The 18,996-nt window shown below is 39.9% G+C and overlaps 1 protein-coding gene across 1 annotated transcript in view; it reads right to left on the reverse strand.

Moving 5' to 3' along the window:
• Positions 1-260: 260 nt before the first annotated feature.
• The window catches only part of efl1 (elongation factor like GTPase 1), a 105,916-nt gene continuing 87,180 nt past the window's right edge, over positions 261-18,996 (reverse strand). The window contains exons 24-25 of the transcript XR_004613015.1: positions 17,950-17,953; positions 261-272 (exon numbers count right to left, since the gene is read on the reverse strand). The gene's annotated coding sequence lies outside the window, so the exon portion shown is untranslated. The remainder of the gene's footprint in view (positions 273-17,949; positions 17,954-18,996) is intronic.

Here is an 18,996-nt window from a genome sequence, read left to right on the forward strand (position 1 = left end):
CACAGCTCACTACACCATAAAGGACACTTCATTTAAGTGAAGTTGATTGAGAAGAAGTAAGGATAAATTCACATGGAAGGAGGCTGCATCAAATTTAAAAGAAATTCTAGATCACGCATGTTGACATTTACTGCAGTGCACTAATATGGTGTTCGTTCAATGAACACTGACAAGGCTTTCCTGTTTGTGAACAGTATTATGGCCACATAATACTAAATACTAAAGATTAAATAGTACATCACCTCACTCCTTATCTGTTTCTGCATGATGGACTTAATTTCACCCCATTGGGAAAATGTATTTTTAAACTGTTTAGTGGAGTCCAAAAAAGCTCATCTTCAACAACAGTAAAATGTGTGAGTTTGTTTGCTGTGATATTGAGTCTTATTGTATTTTTGTAGCCACAAATATGATATTTATTTAAAAAAATTAAAGTTTGACACTTGTTGCTTGTCACATTGTTTCCCTATTCCCATTGTCTTATTACAGCTCATTCTACCACTTCATGGTCTTTGACACCCTCTGTCCCCATGTCAGATGTAGCTGAGAAGATTTAGAGTAAAGAGTAGCTTAAATATTAGTGTTCATACACTTCATTATATGTAATATCAGAGTGCTGTTCGAGGAGAATCGTTTATTTACTTGTTACTGGGTCAAATTTCATTTCCACATTTAAATACCGTGGGTTGCCATATTGTCCCTTTTGTAATGACCTTTGTACACAAAGTTACTAAATGGATTGTAATATGCAGAGTATATTATTGAATACATCACTTTAGTGCATCTGTTGTTGGATAAAACATCTGACAAATATCTGGTCTGTATTTTAACAGCAGCAACGTGCACAAAATTGAAATCATACAAGATCACATTGATGGAGGTTTTGCCAGATTCTGTATTTAATTTGAAGGATTTTTCGATTAACTTAAACATGTGTTTTATATGGGTATCAATTTTATTGAGAGTGAAAACAGTAGGCCAATAACCTCCTCCAAGGAGGTTTGTCGACAGGATTACACATTAAATGCTGGTGTGGATCCGGACAAAGATGTCTTGAAGAAGAGTACCAGTTGAGACTGACTCCATATGAAAATGTTTACTGACATTATAAATCAAGTGAGAAGTAGTCATTTTCTTATAAAAAAACCCAGTTTACAGTGTGTTAACATTGTATGTAAGGCTTGTTCTTCAGTTGTTTAAATCCCTGCAGCATCCAAAGGCAGTGCCTTTGTTCAGTGTGTTTTCATTAAATGGCCTGAAAACCACACCAGGCTGTGGTATAATCCCACAGACCTCTGCAGACGTAAGACACTTGGTTATTACTTGATATTCAGATTTTTTTTATGGAGACGTTCAGTCTTTAGCGATAATGTTCTCACTCTGTTTACAAGTTTTTGTTCAGCAAAATTAGTGTTTCACCATTTTATCCTTCCAATACATGGCAGTGCAAACCCTGTTTAAACTTTTATGTATATGAACTGTATGAGGTGACATTGGTTAGGATGATAGAAACTCTTGTATACTTTTGTGAGTATTTTCACCAAAGCATTAAAATAACTAGCTGATGGAAATAGAAAATGTAAACAGAAAACAACAATAATGGTTCATACTGTTAATGTGGTTGATGTTTAAATAAACAGGTAATTTCCTTGGTTCTGTCTGACCGTTGAGTCCCATGTACGCCCACACATGTGCATGCACACATCCAGTCAAAGAATGTGAACACCATGGTGAACACCCGCCTGTGTTTTAGGAGTGACACGTGCACAAGTACGTGCACTTGTTTGGCTGAGTTACTAATCACATACAGATGTACGTACATACACACATTTGGGACATTAAGTAAAATCACTGTGTGTGTGCTTCTTGTCTTCCCTGACCTTTTTCACCCCCCATAGTCTGTGCATGAGTGCATGTGTTCATCTGTCTGCATGTGTGTGTAAGGCCACTCTGACACTGTTTATAGGGCACTGTCAGTGACTGAGGCATTGCTACTCTGAACCACTGTTGGGCGACTGCATGATGCTGTCAGGATGAGAAGAGAAATACTGTGTGTGTGTGTGTGTGTGTGTGTCTGTGTGTGTGTGTGTGCATGTCTATCTATAGTTATGAGGGCCAATTTTGGTTCATTACCATCATTGTAACGACATTTTCGCTGGTCCTCACAATTTCAAAGGCTTGTCTGAGGCTTAATTATTGGTTTAGGTTTAAGTTAGTTAGGTTTAGGGTTATGGTTAGGCATTTAGTTGTGATGGTTAAGGTTTGGGTTAGGGGGTTAGGGTTAGGCTAGGGAATTCATTGTGTCAATGTACTCCCAACTATAGAGAGACAAGTGTGTGTGTGTGTCATAACCCATATGTACAATCAAGTTCCAATATTTAGGCCATTAAGAAGGGGCTCTGCTGTAAGGTAACATAAACCTGAGCCCAGTCTTCTCTGATTGGTCAGCTGGCCATCTTTTGTTATTGGTCAACCCCTTATGTGTCAGAAATGCCACGCCCTTTACCTAGACGCTTCCTGCCATCTGTAAACAGAGCTGTAAGCACAGGTTGTGCTGTACCAGTTGGAGCCGACTTCTCCAGTCACATGCCGTGTCACATTGTGACGTAGAGACCTGGGGGGAAATAGCCAGGAATGTAAAGTTGTTTCAGACTCTTTAGCAGCATTTTTATCCGTGGGAGAAAAGGCTGTTGGCTTTTTTAACTTAGCAGAATATTTAAATGTACAGAGTTGCCATCAATCCAAAGGAGTGGGAAAAAACCTGAAAATCACAATCATAAACTATAATCTGGATATTTTCAAAAAATGGTGTTCAGTTGGGTGGGTAGACTTCATATCCCACCGAAGTTAATAGCTGCCACACCAGAAAAGAAAAACAGATCAGTATCACTAAAATGGCATACCATTCACACCTGACCTGACAAATCCAACCTGATCAGGGAGCTTGCTGCAGATATGAAACAATATTTTCACATCATTACAACATACAAACCTATCAAATTATAACATGAAACCTTCTTATCACAATATCATCCACCGTGCTCCATAAAAGCTGAATATCAGATCCATGTAAATGAGCCCTATCCCATGGTTCATCCAAACACGAATTTCCTGTTATAACAAATCAAGAATTTATCATATGATGAGTTTGTATTTTATAATAATGTAACATAACGAAATAACATCTGATGAAAAATTTAAATATTGGTTTCATAAGCGTGATGATAGCATTTCTACAGGGTCAGACCTTGTATTATCACTTTAAACATGCTGTGAATGGTATGACAGCGAGAGAGAGAAAGAAAGATCAAATGTAATCTTTTACATTTTATGCACAAACAAATTAAATCAGTTGAACAAACTAGGAAACACATTGAAAGTGCCAATGTCAATGAAACAGTGTGTGAAAAGAATGTTTCAAAAAACTTGGACAACCACAGTAATAATCTGACCACCAATCTCTCTCTCTCTATATATATTTTCAATTTTCAATCATGTTAAGTACCATCTTGTCCAACAATTGAATGAAAGGTCCAACTTAACATAAATGCCTTCGCACTGGGGGATGTCAAACAGGCAGCAGACTTTTTAATAATGTTGAATGAAGAAATTGATTCAGTGTGAGAAGCAGAGGCCATCGTCACTCATGGTTATTAATCCAGGCCTCAATAGTAAAATCAGTTCAATCCACCAATGCTGCAGCCTGTGAAACAACAAATCAACACTTTTCAGTGTTGTCTCTCTCTGAACGGCTCTCTCCATAAATGTGCTGTAAAGTCTGAGTGAAGCCGCGAGGAACATTACCGAACAATTCACCAACTGTGTGAGTGAATGACGGCAGCAAAGTTAGCTACTGCGTGTCAGACACCTCCCAGACAAAATGATGATCAATACACCTCTTCTTCTTGTGGTTTGTCTTTGTCTTTATAACAGAGTACATTACAGGAGGTTCAACAACACTCACATCACACAGAATACTGATGTATACAGCGCCTCCAAAAGGTCACCGTGGGAATGTGAACAATATTTGGTGTCTGCTCACAATACATTTTGTATTCTCCATGATACATAGAAAACAGCTCATCTGTATTATGACATAGAAATGTTTTATGTTGTGAAGCGTTCCCTCAGCTGTGGCTGGCTCAGGCGCACAATTGTATCATTGCAGCTGGACAGACTCAGACACAGTGTTATGAGGCTGTTACCTGTAATAGTGGCTGTAAACCGATCCTTGTATTTTTGACATAGTCAAGCTATGAATCCATGGTAATAACTGACAGAATGGGATTTAAATTGGCGACGGAGTCGTATTCTGCTTTTCACACACAGAAGAAGGTTCTCAGCACAGAACCTCAACTGACAGTGTTGGAATTTGAGGGACTGGATCCACATCTAAAAGGCAAAATTGAGTTGCACCATCCACTTTTATATAACCATTTCTGTTTGAGTATCACTTGCTGCATTAAGGCTAATTTTGCTGACTGTTGGTCGACAATAACCTGTTGGTCTGTAATGAACTGTTTAATCTAGAGCCAGTTTGGAGATCTATAATGATTAGGCCTACTTATTGCTACCTTACTGTTTTTTATCAGCCAATTAACAGCCTGAAGAACTCCTTCATATATAGCTACCCAATATTTTGTGAGCATTCATTTCACAGTGCCTCTTTCTGTTGTGGCTGAGCCTTTACAAAGCTAAACAAAGTTTAGGCTTTTAGGCTTAAAACACAGTGTTAATGACCTCGTTTCGAGTCGAATATGAATGTCAGAACGTGCGGACACTTGGATGACACCACACGAGCAGTATAGAGGCATGTTGTGTTTTTTTCTGTTGTTGTATTATGTCACTTTGGCTGCAACACTGTTTACTCCTGAAAGTCCAGAAGTTTTTTGTGGACTCAAACACTTCACCAAACCCTCCATCGGAATAGTGGTGAGTAGATAATGAGTGAATTTTCCTTTTTCTGTGAACTATCCCTTTAAGCTCTTCTCTGTCACCACCTTTTGTTCACCTGCCTTAAACACACACTACCAATGAAGCACTAACTGTTTCTGCTGTCAAATAAGTGTACCAAACCAAAACTAATGACAACTCCTTGGCTGCTGTATTGAGATATTACTTGATAAATTACTATTTTATAGTCACAACGTAGTCTGGAAGTGTTAATGGACTAAATGACAACAGCTGCCCAATGATATTCAAAATAAGGGATCATATAGAGAGGAGCCCCCCCCTTCAAGTTTTTCTAAGTGTATCCACAGTGTTTTAACAGCTTGGGTATTTGTGGTGGAAGATTTTGGGGGAAAAGATATGAGGTAAAAAGGAAAAGGATGTATTTTCAAAGTTATCCTCTGTGGAGTCAGTTCATCAGGAATTAATCTGATATCAGTCCTGCGGAGCAGATGAGAGGAGGACATGGAGAAAATATTTTTTTTTTTTAGGGGGGGCGTTTAATCTTGGTTTCTATTATTCACTCTTGAAATTCTTAGCATGAGATGAGCAGTATTCCAACTTCCCCTTTACTGAATACCGCAGTGATAACTGTGAGCCATATTTGTGCACACACAAGCAGTGCTCAAAGCACTGCTACCCCAACCTCCCGCCTACTCTCTCGATTCACCTACCACCTACTCAACCACCCACGCACACACTCCCAGTATGAGTGCCTGCCCAGCTCCACAGCAGCCTCGTGGAATCAGAGCTCCATTGCTTCCCCTGAGGCTGGAGGCAGTTACTCCCAGCAGCCCCTGAACACCATTAACAGCCTGGTGTATTGGCCTACGTCTGTCAGCTCAGAGCACAGTGTTTCCATCTGGAGACCAGTGTAATACGTTCTTGCTAATAGGTTTTGATTTTAAAATGAAAATGAGCTTTGCCCAGACAATGTTTTAGCTCTGTGTCTGGAAAATAATACTGTCCATACTATCTTAATCTTATCTTAATCTTAATACCTTAAAACACATTCTACATGACCACTGGCGTACACTGGGTATGTGTGTGCCGGTAGATTTGATTGACTTGACTTTAAATGGGAGAATGCTGTTTGTTTCCCATCGGCTGACAATAGTTCTTCAAATTTAAATTACTGTTGTGATCTTGCTGATGAAGGTCCTCTACCATTCACAAATATGTAATTTTAAACCAAACCAAGATTCTTTACTGACTGTGTCTATAATTTTTGCGCTTAAATCAAACAAATTCCCAGCCATAGCATCGTCGCATCATAAATCCCGTTTAATTGATTTGTAATGGTTTAGAGGACACAGACTGCTGATTAGATCAGAAAATGTTAAAGGTTGGATTGGTTCACTAAAGCTGCTTTCAGACATGCACTGAACTCTGGATAATCAATCTCCTGACATTCTCTGGAGGGGCTGTATGTAAAAATGCTAATGTCCTAGAGAGAGCCTGCGGAAATTCTCCTGCCAGAGATACTCTGGCGTGTTCAGTGAAAGCGAGTGGGGGTTCGATGTTTCTTATGCGACAGACGTGAAATTGAAAAAAAACTAACAAAAGGAAAACCAATATCTCAGGTGGAAAGGAGGTGCCACACATGTAGAAGACACAGGCGGAGATGTCAAGGGAGCTTTTGGTGATAAGAGTGGACACCAGAGTTGAGGTACTGTTAACAAAAACATGTGATCTCACAGCAGAATATATACATCACACCCTGCCTCTGCCTGACGCTCCACCCCTCACCTGAACGCTTCAGAGGTTTATGTGCATGTGAGTGGAGAATCTCCTGCTGCGTTGTTCATTTGTGAAAGGCAAACTGAAGTCTGGACCCAATAGTGTGGACATTCTCTGGAATTCATGTCTGAAAACGGCCTTACACATCTGGCAGTTACTTCTTTAAATGTATTCTTCACTGTCTATATTTCAACTTGCAACCTTCATGTTTTGTGCTAACATTGTCCTTGCCACCTTCATTGTAGACTAGATTTGGAAAAATAAGGACTTAACACAATATTTCGTACATCAGGGCAAAGCAGTGTACAGCAGAGTTGGCAGACGAGTGCATAGTTAGCATCACCCAGTCACCGAGGCCACGTTCATGGGAGTGATAGTTATATTGAATTTAAATGTGGTAGAAGAAATGCTTAGAAGATACTAAATTAAAAGCAAGCATATTTTAATTATTTCCACTTGGTACATGTTAATGCAGGTATAAATGCAGATATCTACCAGACCAACCAGACGGCATCACCACTGTAACCTGCAAAAGTTTGGCAAATATATTGGTTAATGCTGGCAAATATGCTTTTGTATATTTGCAAGGTGAACACAGAAGAAAGAAATCTGTCCAGGAGGCTTCTCAGAAGAATCCAACAGGAAGCCAGACTGGACCTAAGGATGCTTATCTTACATCCGGGTGCATTTATCTTCCCTGCTTGATATTCAGCACCAAACACACCTGCACAAATAATACCAGGTTAGTGTGCTAAACTACTAGTGTGACTACTTAAATTAAACATAAAACACATACAAAAATAAAGAAACAATAAATAATACAAACAAAACATTGGAGAATGAAAACAACAAACACATTTTCCAATATAATGTCATCAAACCTAATGAACAGATGGTTTCGTAAATGGTTTTGTAACCTCACTGGAGAATTGTGAATCCATTCAGTGCACACACTGACAGGATTTCTTACTGACAGACAGTGAGCATGTGCACATAAAATGTGAAAACGTATCAAATGCAATAATACAAATGACAGTTTTTTGAGCACTTGAGATATGAATATGGTTTCAGAGCAAATGAATTGGAAGCTCAAGGGTACTCTGGATAATTTCTGGCTCTTTAAAATGCAAATACTGCTTCCACGTTGCATGCTAAAACAGATAATACTTACACAACGGTCATTTCAGTAACACATTCTTTTCACTTGAGAAGGAGGCCAACACTTGCATGAATGTAGTTGTGTGGGTGGACAGAGCTTGGGGAGGGATTAAGTGATTTGAGGAGACAAATACTGAACAAGGCCTACCAGAACCCCAGCAAGCAAGCTGAAGGCATCAGGCTCTGTAAGAGATGAACAGAGCACCCGAGCAAAAACAAATACAAAATCAACTCATTAACCAGGGTCAGCACAACTTATTTATTTGACTCGACAACGCTTCATGTTGGCTAAATGACAGTCACACAACCACCTTCCTGAGCTCTGCACCAACACATGTGACAGGAGATGGAAGTGTTGTGAAGTGAGTGTGTTCCATGCACTACACCGCCTGGAGCTCTTAAAATGCTAAATTAAGTGTAACGGATGTTGTTGGAGTGTGAAAGCCACGATAGAACGGGTCTGCAGACTGATCCCACTTTCACAACACAAACCTTGAAACAGAATATTGAGCTTCTGCTCAACCTACCTTTGTAAAATGTTGTCTGAACGTATGGAAGTTATGTTAATCCAGCAAGAAGTCACCAGAAGATGCTCAACATAGTTTCGAAAAAAGATATTACTATAGGCTAACAAAAGATTCAGTCAGTCCTGCACCACCTGTACAACATTACAAAGTTCCAGACATTAAAAGACAAATGTTCCAAATGTTAAAGAATTATGTTGAGTTTGAATGATAATCGATAATGAGGCAGAAATGATCGATTTAAATAATAATAAACACTAAATAGATTAGGGCAATCACTATGTTCTCAGTTGTGATTCTGTCTTTGTTAACACTCACCTCTCAGTTTGTCTCATGAAGCTCATGTTTTGCAGCACAACAAAAGAAAAATGTCTGCAACACCAAGTTTTACCCCCCATTTGAGTCTGCATGTGTGTACCTGTGTGTATGTGTGTGTGTGTGTGTGTGTGTGTGTGTGTGTGTGTGTGTGTGTGTGTGTGTGCATGTGTATTTGTGCTTGTGTACATATGGGTGTGTATCTCTACAGCTACATATTTTGGTGGACAATCGACCGCAGGGGCTGTTTTCAAAATGTGTGTCACAACCATCCAGCCTGTTACACTGACAAACATCAGCCCAGATTTGATTATATGCATCAGCGACACTGATAGTCAAACAAACTGTGCTTTAATGTGTTGACATGATCAGCTTGTGTATCTTGAGCTGTGTGCATGCAGCACACTGAACATTAATAAGACTTGCAAACACATGCACTGCTGTTGTGTTCATTCTTGTCGTGTACATGCACACCAAGTAGGAATTGTGAACAATGCAAACACTGGACAATGTGATGATACTCATACGGAAGCTCAGGTTCCTGAGGCCTAATGTCATTACAGTCATAGAGCTGCTAATAACACCGTTAAGCAGAGTGAACGTTTGAGTAGTTGTGTGGTGTTTGCAGAGATCTCCACAGTGTTTTGACAGGAGCACTAAGCCTGGTGTAAACCCATCACACATCCTCGCTGCAGGGACTCTCGACACACGCTGGACTCTCATGCTGACACTTTACTCCCAGTCAAATCAAATTTGGCATTTTTGAAAAGGCCGTCAAACTGCTGCAGTGGTGCAGCAAATGAAAGAGCAAAGTCTGTAAGTTTAATGATGCACACAGTGGATGGAGGAGCTTGTGATTCACAGTGGGAGGAAATGCTATAACTGGAAACACATGATGTTACTGACCAGCATTACTGGGGCGCAGAGAACGTATGTGAAACCATCGTGCTTTACTTAGCTGCATGAGAGGTTACTGCTGGTTTTAGGCTGAGACATAAATTACACTGAATGATATAGTTTGACATTTAGAGAAATATACTGTTGTTTGCTTTCAGTGCAAGAGAGAGTGAGATGAGGAGACGGATCAGTGTAAAATACAGTTCCATTTAGTTGTTTTCATGTATAATGCCAGATCATTAAATATGTTTTCTCCAAAGACTCTTTAGAGAAAAAGATAGAACCCTTTCATTATAATAGAGAGAAACACAACAGTTTGCAAATAAACACTTGGAGACAAAAGGAAAAAACTTTAAACAGTAATCTCTAACAGACCAGACTCAGGGTGGGGAATCTACCTCGGTTGGATTAAGAGAAATGAGGGAGAGAATAGAAAGAGGGGGAGAGAGGAAAGAGAGAAAGACAGGAGAAGCTGTATACGTGTTTATACAGTACCTCACACACTACAATTTATCAAGAGAGAAAAAAGAGCTTAACAAAAATGTATGGTTTCAGTAGAAGCAGATCCAATTCTTGGTAAACAACAGTAGCACACAGTAATTTACCTTACTGCTGTGTGTCTGTACTAAACACACAGACATGTGGTTCAAATCTACTTCTCATTCACCTCACTCACTCTCAAACAAGTGTTTTTTTCACTATATCAAACTCATTCTTTGACTTGTATGAAGAAGAAGCTGGGTGTTGGCAATATAATGAGCACTGAAATGAATTTGAATGCATCCAGTGGTTCCCATTCATTAAAGACTTATAATACCAATTCACACTTAAACAGCACAATCAAGCAGCACTAAACAAAATGCCTAAAGGATTTCTCAGGTTGTGTCATGAGAATGTGTGACTTAAAATACCTGATTCCACAGCAGTTTAAAAAAAGGCATTATCATCACAGGCAACATGCCTCTCTCTCTGTAATTTGTTTTTACCTACACCAGCGTCACCATTAACTGTGCATATTTAAAGGTTCAGTGTGTAGAATTTAGTGACATCTAGTGGTGAAGTGTCATGTTGCAGCTGAACACCCCTCACCTCAGCCTCCCCTTCCAAACATGAAAGAGAACCTATGGTAACCTTCAGTTGTCATAAAAACTCAAAAGATGTTTAGTTTGTCCAGTTTGGGCTCCTGTGAAAAATATGGTGGCCTCCATAGAGAGGACCTGCTCAGATATAAATATAAAGTATCTGAATATAAAGGGCTCATGCTAGGGTAAATACAACTACAATTAGTACAACGTAGATGATCACCCACTTGTGAAAACTTCAGTAGGATTATTTTATATTAAATTTCTGCCAATAGGTCCATTGCACCTAAATCGTACACACTGGACCTGTAAAGACATGATTTTAGCATTTGTCTTTGTCTAAGGAATTTTAGCTCCATACATTTTTTAAATCTCATGTGGTGTACCCCAAGACTCTGTTTTAGGTCCATTATTGTTTAATTAATACTTGTTGCCTCTTAGCCAAATTATTGAGAAACACAACATGAGTTACCACAACTATGCTTATGACACACAATTATGTATTTCCATATCCCTGAATGATCTGAGCCCTATTGACACACTGTCAGAATGCAACAAAGATATAGGCATCTGGATGTCTTTTAATTATTTTACAGCTACCTCACTTTGCAGAGTCACATCAACAGCATAGTTAAAATTGGATTTTATCATCTAAGGAATATTGCGCTTCTCACTGGAACCTGTAAAAAGTATCTGGATAAGCTGCAGTGACAACAGAATGCAGCTGCTAGAGTTTTAAGAAGAAAAAGGATATATGACCATATAACACCTGTGCTGAAGTCGTTACCCTGGCTTCCACTGAATTTTAGAATTGATTAAACAATTTTAATGGTCGTTTTTAAGGCCCTACATGCTCTGGCACCTCAATATCTTACTGACATGCTTGTTAGCTATGAACCACTTCGATCATCTGGAGCCTCTCATCTGGTTGTTCCCTGGGTCTCAACAAAAAGTGATGAAAGTGCCTTTAGCTTTTATGCTCTAAGCCGCTGGAACATTCTACCATATCATGTCAGGTGTGCTCCTAAACTACATTAACCCAATCCTCCTATTGTTTAGGTCTTGCTTACAACTTCTTTTAATTGATTTTAATTCAATTTATATATATATTTGTTTGTTTTTTCCCAACCCAATCCTCCTATTATTTTATATCTTACTTTTTTATTCCCATGGTTTAGTGCCTGCTACTTCTGTGGTAGCTCACAATGTGTGCAACACATAATGGAAACTGTTACCACTGCCGAGGTTGTGTTTTTCTCATTTCTCCTCGTTGTTTTGTTTGGGACCAGGACACACCGTGAAACACTTTCTCCTGGATTTCCAGGTGAATCAAGAACAGCCCCGTGTTACATGGAGCAGAAACACAGTGTCAGGAGGTTTTAGTGAAAACTGATCCATTCTCAGGCTGTTTGGAAAGACTCCAGTTCGCCGGCAGGCTGGGGTCTTCAGAGAGTGTGGGCGGGCTGGCCTAGCAGAGTTTGGCACAGTCAGTACTGGTTCAACCCTGACAGGGGTTTTTGTGAGAGAATATACAATGTGTGTGTGTGCGTGTGTGTGTGAGTGAGAGCATGTGTGTTCCACCGAGAATGAAGTCTAGAAAGCTACACACACACACACACACACACACACACACACACACTTCCACAAACTGAAAGGGTATGTGCAGGTTTCATAGATTTTTAGAACCTATTTGATGCAACCTGGAGTTTCAGCAAAAACTAAAACCATTTTGATTGCACGGCCGGGAGCAAATTAAATGTTTGAATAACTGAATATACAAAGAGACAATGTCACTTTTGAAAAAGGACACAACACAAATAAAAGGTTGAGTTCATCATCCATATCCACACCCTTGCTCAGTTCATTCCTCTCAGGAGTTTTGCTGCTATGTAGAATGCTGTAGCAGCTTTGACAAATAGCATAGGGTTGATAGATGTTAGATCCTGCTGTGATTCATGTGACTCATTTAATTCTTTATGATGCTTCTCTACTGTTACACCACATCATGTTATACACATTCAAAATATTTAAATAGTTTTATCACATAAGTAAGACAAGCACTAAACACACTTTATTTAACTGCAAGATATGCTTGTGTTTGTGGGAGCTACTTCAGAATGATTCCTTGTCATTAGTGAGTCCTCCTCTATCAGTCCTATCCTGTTGGCTTACACTAAGGATATGTGAGCAGCATAGTCTCACAACTTTCTTTTGCAAAGTTGCCGTAATTGTTTCCCATTTCATTCCTGCTACAATGATCAAACAGAACATATGGAGTCAGCAGTTACATAATCAACACAATTATCACAATAAGTTAAGTAAAAAAGTAATTCTTGTTTTTCAGCTGTTCAAAGCCTACAGCTTCAGATTGTTTTACTTCTATTCAAACACACTGATGTCTTACTGCCTGTAAGGTCACCCAAGAAACTCCCAACAGTTCATTCACTCAGTACACTGTTCAGCTCTTAATGGTTTATCATGTTTAAAGTTTCAAAAGGTTGGATTACATTAGCGGTGTGTGGAGTGGATTGAATAACAATCAGCTGAAATGTTATTTATGTTTCATGCAGATATTTAACTCAATGCACATACATGAATAAACATGGGTTTAATTGTTCCAAAATGCGCAAAATGGGAATTTCAATTTAGATAAGTTTCTCCAGACTTGTTGGGGACTTAGATAGCCTACATATGGAAGAGATGAGGAGGGGGGGTAACAAAAGATCAGGATAAGAGATAAGTTTGACTTGCAAACCACATGGCTGTGCAACGAGCTGATCATTTCTCCCATGGAAGAAGTCCACCACCCCAAACCAAATCTATTAAAACATAGATGCATAGAAAACAAAAGTGGTGGTGCACAGCGTGGCTGTCTGCTTTTCTCATTACTGTCTATTAGACCAACTTTTAGACCCCTTCAGTCTCTCTGCTGTGTCTCCAGTTTCATTTCCTGCAGACTGAAGCCAGTGGAACAGAGGCCGTCCTCCCACATTGAGCAGCATTTGGATCTATAGTCTGCAGAGCTGCACTGCTGAAGTGCACACACACACACACACACACACACACACACACACACACACACACACACACACACACAGACTCACACATGCACACACATGCACACACACGCACATACGCATGCACACACTAACCCCAGTTTTCATAATAGGGACTTCTATGTAGAGCAGAGGTCTTCAACAGGGGTCCGCGACCCCTAGGGGGTCCGCGGAGGTACTGTAGAGCGGTCGCGAAATTTTTGGTTGATTAGACAATTTTTTCCACAAATTTAAATGTCTTTAAATACACATTAACATGAATCCAACATATTGTAGCAAACAGGTAAATGGAGGCAGAAGATGTTATCTTTCAGTCATCCCTTTGCAACAACATATCTTTGCGAAAGTGTATTTTCCTCACTCACCTACCTGAAAAACAAATCCAGGTCAAGACTGCAGCCTGAGGCTGATACGACCCTCTGCGTGATGACCTCCATCCGTCCAAGGTTAGATAAGTTGTGTGCTACTCATCAGGGTCAGACATCTCACTAATGCTGGAGTATGTGTTCCATCCACAGATGGCTTGAGGATTCACTGTCCCTTCTACATGTATGTTTAAAATAAAAACAGGAATCTGTGAATTATTTGAATAGCTCAGTGTTGTATGCAAGATGTATGTTTATGAATGGCAGTTGCACGGCCACACTGTACCTTGCACATGTTTAAAATAAAAACATGAATATATGAACCTGTGTATTATTTGAATAGCTTAGTATTGAATGCACAATAACAGGGTAGCTATGTTTATACATGGCACTAGTCCCAGTTTAATATAAAACACAATTTTATACAATGTATATAGTAGGGGGTCCCTGCTCCATCTCTCCATCAGTTTGGGGGTCCTTGGCCTGAAAGACGTTGAAGACCCCTGATGTAGAGGACTATATAGTGAGCTCATAGGCATAAGAAAAAAAACATCTTAGGACATTACTCTGAGGATTTTCTCAGCGCCGGTAATTACGTCATTGTCGCAGGGTAAAGACGTATAACAACAGAAATGTTGGCTGGTGGAAAGTCCGGCAGTAAATTAAAATTTAAAATTTTACACTTGTTGAATGACCATCTTTGAATGTAGAAAACAAACTTGTTTGACGCCGTTTGTGTTGCTCTGCTCATATTTACATTAGTATGACAGGTCGGGCTGTTCATGCTGCCCTCTCTCCTCTCGTCTCTCTGCCACTAGTGCAATGTATGATGGTATATGTTGCTCGGTTAGTGACCATCAGTTGTACACTACATTTAATGATGCATTGTGGGAAACAAAATAGGGTATAGAAAAATTTACTTAGAATTCGGACAGCACTACAAAATGGCAAATCCACTTTACAGTGCAATATATAGTGATTAGTGAGTTATTTCGGAAGCAGCCTTACATGAATTCCCTTTAGATTTACCCAGGCCACTACCCACTACCACCCTTTTAGGGGAGACAGCTTCTGGCCCCAATGGGACAAGTCATCACCAGTTGACTGGTTTGGTATTTGTTCTGAACACTTGACCTTAAGAATTATTTTTTGCCTCAACAGGACTGTGTTTTGTTTCCCCATGAGGACAACTGGCCCTGAAAGTGAATGCATGTACAGCAGCAAATAAATGAACATCAGCTGGCCTCGCCCAGGTGTATCACATCAACTGCTGTTGCAGAGCCAGTCCCCCCCCCCTTGTGATGTCAGCTGTGGAAGCTGTGATGCTCCTTTTTTCAGTTACATGCTTAGTTAATCATCATCAAGCAGAACAGATGCTCGCCACAGTTCACCACAGTTCACCCCAGATCACCTAATACAGTTTCTCATCAATGCCATTGTTAATTAGGTAGAATTAGATTAAATGTATAATTCTGCTGCCTATTTCATACAGTCTGATTGTTTCCAGTAGTTAGAAATTGCACGACAAGTATATTTGTGACCCTCATTTGAACCGTTCTTACTCACACGTTGCAACAATAGGACATTTATGAAGAGAGTCATTTCTCTCCCTCACTATAAAATGAAATGAGATGTGCTTCCTATTATGAGCAGCTCACTGTTGTACAGCCAGTCTTCAAAAACTGGGTTTGATCCTTCCATCCATGAAAATCTTTCCATTTCTAAACTGTCATCTTTAAAGTGGTTCATAAAATAGTTTTCTTACATACAAAACATTGAAACACCATTATGTTAAAAACTGTTTCTTCTAATTAATGTTCAGTTACATGTGGCATCTATTGCACTTCTGTCCGTCCTGGGAGAGGGATCCCTCACATGTGGCTCTCTCTGAGGTTTCTATGTTCTTACCCTGTTAAAGGTATTTTTTTGTAGTTTTTCCTTACACTTGTTGAGGGTTAAGGGCAGAGGATGTCACACCATGTTAAAGCCATATGAGTCAAATTGTAATTTGTGAATATGGGCTATACAAATAAAATGTGATTGATTGATAATTGATTCACAAAAAAATTTGAAATCAGCGTATTGCAGCTGTAGAAGAAACCAGTGTATTTGCCAAAATTACATAGAAATCACATAAAATTACATTTTGATTTATTCTGACACTTGCTTCATGACCGAAGTGCAGCGTTTTCCCCTTTTGATCATGTGTTCTTTTAAGCAGACTGAGGCCCTGGATGGGCATTTCTGGTTTTCACCATAATAAGTCTATGTGGCAGTTGACCATGCCACGGGGCTCTCACCACAGCAGCCAGAGACAAACCATTCAGGATTTAGCACCGTTTATTAAGTCCAAACACACACTGGAACAAACATAAACAAACTTCAAATTAAAGGGACTAGCTCAGCACTAGTGTTTCTCCTGTGCGTGTTCTTCCGTGTTCTGTGTGTCTCCCGTCCTGAGTGTCTGAGAGTGTCTGAGTCTCCGAGTCTCCGTGAGGCCCCACAGTTGCTGCCTTTTAAGTCTAATAGGAGGTTCTGTGTCTCCATTAATATTTCCCTGTCATCCCTCTTCCACGTAAAGTGTGGTGTGCCTCAAGGGTCCATTCCAGGCCCAATTCTTCTTGTCACTTATCACTTTCCTTGGGTGATATCATCCATAGACACTGTATTTCTTTTCATTGTTTTGCAGATGACACACAGCTGCACATCCCTCTCAAGTCCACTAACCTCAGTATGCTGAGGTCTTTACAGGATTGCCTGGCTCTTTAAGCTCCATCCTAATTAACAAGAAGTCCTTGTTATTGGGCCTCAGTATATCACCAAACTAATACTGCTAAATGCTGGTTAATGTCAGTGTCGATTAGATAATTGAAGTATTTTGCAAACAAAACCTCGTAACATCCAAATTTGTATCCAAAGTTAATTATTTACATATTGTGTGTCTTATTACATGTTTGCAGTGCATGTTCTATTGTAATTGTTGTGTGTGCAAAAGTCTGAGGTGATTGTGGCTAAATAAATCAGTTTCAACTTCCAAAACAGCATGATCTCCCAAGATTCCATATAAGGCACAGCACTTTCAGGACAATTTGCACAGTTTTGAGCTTTTCTTGTGTCTAATGGCATTTCGGTCAAGTTGGGGGTTAAATATGAAGCCTATTTCAAGTGTGAAATCACTAATGAAAAGCAAAAAAATACAAAGTAATACTGTGCAAAATGAAATTTAGCTGTTATTCATAGCAGGCTGTCCAAAATGACTCTGATTTGTCCAGATGTTTCTTTGTATGCTTAAGACGTTTACTTTTGTGATGAGGTCCCAGCTAATGGTTCCTTCTGATGACTCTGTCAGACCCTCTTTATGCACCACATCTGCAAAGTGAAACAGTGCACCACCACTAATGTGCCAGATAAACCTTCCTGCAGCTCCTCTGCAGTCAGATGAGGCATTTACTTTGTCTTTCTGCCCGGCAGATGTTGTTCTTGTCCAGACTTGCACAGTTCTCCCTAACTGCCATTTCTTATTATATTTTTGAAGCCTTCCCTGCTTTCTAGGCATCTCTTAACACAAGTCAGACAATTGATTAACTCTGGCTAATCTAATAACAAGCACTTCTTAACTAATGAGTGAATTATAAGTAAAGGGTCTCCCAAACTTTTGGGTATGCCACAATCACAGTTCTTTTTTTTCAGTTGTTCATGAATTAAAAGGTAAAAGTCCATTGACATTTGACTAAACATACATTTTAATTTGCTGCAGGGTTTGTATTAATTTTTTTGAGAATGAGTGAAGGCAGAGTCAGCTGACACATGAACAGAAAGCCAGCCAAAGCACTGTGAGAAAACCTTTCCTTAACTACATCACTGTCCTGGCATCAGTGTGAACCTGTGTGTGTGTGTGTTTCCATGCTGTGACTGTGCTGACTTGACAGAGTGTAAGGGATCTTGCGTTTTGTGTCTGCAGGGACTTGCCAGACAGCTCGTGCAGGGAGAGAAAATCAACTCAGCTCTGCAGAACACATCAGCCAAGTATATGGTCTCAGCAGAGAGAGAGAGAGAGAGAGAGAGAGAGAGAGAGAAACCTCTGGCTGCCCGTTGAATGAGAACAATAGATAAACAGACAGAAAAGACTAAACCTGGCATATGGAGAGCAGGAAGATCTGTTACTCCAATCAGTGTGGAGCTTTCAGGGGCTTCACACACACACACACATTGACCATTGTTGGAACAATGACTGGTAATTAAGGTGGAGGACATGACAGCTCCCAGTAAAAGCAAAACATCTTGATCGCCACCTAATGGCTAGCTGCAGTATAGATTAAAGGCCCTGGCCTCCATGTTGCATATTAGATATATCAGATTTTTATCTAATTTTAGTTAGTTCTTATCCTGCTTGTTTGGTTATAATTATTAATCTGATGCTATAGAAACAGTGCAAAAAGTCAAGATCGACTGAGACTGAGATTACTGTCAGCTATACACAAAGGTCAGAAATAAGAATACCACTGGATGAGCAGAATATAGTTTCTTCCAGGGTTTCTCTTACACACACACACACACACACACAATCAATAACTGGGCTGTTAAGGTTTAAAGCAGCTGGACTGCCCTGTGTGCCACACTGAACTGGCCACTCCAACTCTAATAACAGTCTCTGTGCTTTGTCCTGATGAGGGGAAGGGTGGGGAGGGGAGAAGAATGATGTAATGGCGTAGCCCAGCTCAGCTCACAGGAAACAAAGGCAATCAATTTAAGAGCAGTGGCCTCCAGCCAGACCTCGCCGAACTCATCTCTCTGAACACATATGAGCAGCCACTGCTGCGCATTGAACACAATAACCTGCTCCGCTGTGTTGTTCTATACTGTGCCAGTGTAAAATATTATTGGTACTGTCCATGCTGATGCTGCAAAA

Source organism: Hippoglossus hippoglossus, chromosome 3 (genome assembly GCF_009819705.1).
Source record: "Hippoglossus hippoglossus isolate fHipHip1 chromosome 3, fHipHip1.pri, whole genome shotgun sequence".
NCBI classification, from domain to species: Eukaryota; Metazoa; Chordata; class Actinopteri; order Pleuronectiformes; family Pleuronectidae; genus Hippoglossus; species Hippoglossus hippoglossus.